This window comes from Egretta garzetta, unplaced genomic scaffold, assembly GCF_000687185.1.
Source record: "Egretta garzetta isolate BGI_Z169 unplaced genomic scaffold, ASM68718v1 scaffold30, whole genome shotgun sequence".
NCBI classification, from domain to species: domain Eukaryota; kingdom Metazoa; phylum Chordata; class Aves; order Pelecaniformes; family Ardeidae; genus Egretta; species Egretta garzetta.
The window spans coordinates 3,269,946-3,271,060 of NW_009258383.1; positions in this window are offsets into that span (position 1 = coordinate 3,269,946).

A 1,115-nucleotide genomic window follows, 5' to 3' on the forward strand; every position below is an offset into this window, starting at 1 on the left:
CGCGCCGACGCAGGCCGGGAGCGCTGGTTTCTTTTCCCTTTTTCTCTTCCGTGGCTAAGAATTAAAAATCCGTGGCCGGCGGGTTGTTTGGGTTTGGTATTTTTTTGGTGCAAACACGGGTCCCAAAAGCCCTCGGGTTCATCTCTCATCCAGCACCCATACGGGTGAAGCGTGTGGCAGCTGGTGGCGGGGAACCGCCTCTTCCTCAGGGCCTTCCTCCCACAGCCTTCCCCGGGCCAGGGGCTGCTCCTGGCCTGGCCAGCACTGAGCCCTCCTCGGAGTTTCACTACTGCTGCGTTTTTACGTGAATCATCTTGGTTGCTCCTGCCACGCAAGACTGCATCACTGCCTGCCTCATCGGCCCTGTCGATAAGCCCAGCTCTCGCTTGTGATAAAATTCCTCCTGCCTTATTTTTGCATTCCACAGATATTTTAGGTTTTTTGGCCCTGAATCTTTTAAGTCTCATACACATTTGTGTGAGAAAACAAAACCAAAACAAACAACAGGCCAGAAATAAACAGAATCATAGAATCATAGAATCATAGAATGTTTAGGGTTGGAAGGGACCACTAGTGGTCATCTAGTCCAACCCCCCTGCAGTGGGCAGGGACACCGCTAACTAGATCAGGTTGCTCAGAGCCCCATCCAACCTGGCCTTGAATGTTCCCAGGGATGGGGCCTCCACTACCTACCTCTCTGGTCAACCTGTTCCAGTGTTTTACCACCCTCATTGTAAAAAATTTCTTCCTTACCTCTAGCCTGAACCTACCCTGTTCTAGTTTAAAACCATTTCCCCTTGTCCTAACACAGCTGGCCCTACTAAAAAGACGTTCCCCATCTTTCCTATAGGCCCCCTTTAGGTACTGGAAGGCCGCAATCAGGTCTCCCCGTAGCCTTCTTTTCTCCAGACTGAACAAGCCCAACTCTCTCAGCCTGTCCTCATAGGAGAGGTGCTCCAGCCCTCGGATCATTTTTGTAGCCCTCCTCTGGACCCGTTCCAACAGTTCCATGTCCTTCTTGTGCTGAGGGCTCCAGAGCTGGACGCAGTACTCCAGGTGAGGTCTCACCAGAGCTGAGTAGAGGGGCAGAATCACCTCCCTCGACCTGCTGGCCA